Source organism: Merops nubicus, unplaced genomic scaffold (genome assembly GCF_000691845.1).
Source record: "Merops nubicus isolate BGI_N331 unplaced genomic scaffold, ASM69184v1 scaffold8069, whole genome shotgun sequence".
Taxonomy (NCBI): Eukaryota; Metazoa; Chordata; class Aves; order Coraciiformes; family Meropidae; genus Merops; species Merops nubicus.
In genome coordinates this window covers 57,457-57,662 of record NW_008633114.1, presented here as the reverse complement: position 1 = coordinate 57,662, position 206 = coordinate 57,457, and positions in this window count along the sequence as shown.

The window sequence follows — 206 nt, the reverse complement described above, 5'->3', positions numbered from 1 at the left end:
AGGAGGACAGTGATACCAACAAGATTCTCAGCATGCTGAAATCAATACAGCTACCTTGATTTAATCAAACTAAAGTGGACTATCTAACATGAAATCTGTATCCCCAGTGAAACATAGTCTGTTGAGTTGCTCATACCTGCACATCAGCAAGTTTAATGGAAATCAGTTGTTTCAGACTCCTCCTTAATTATTCCATGTACTTATAA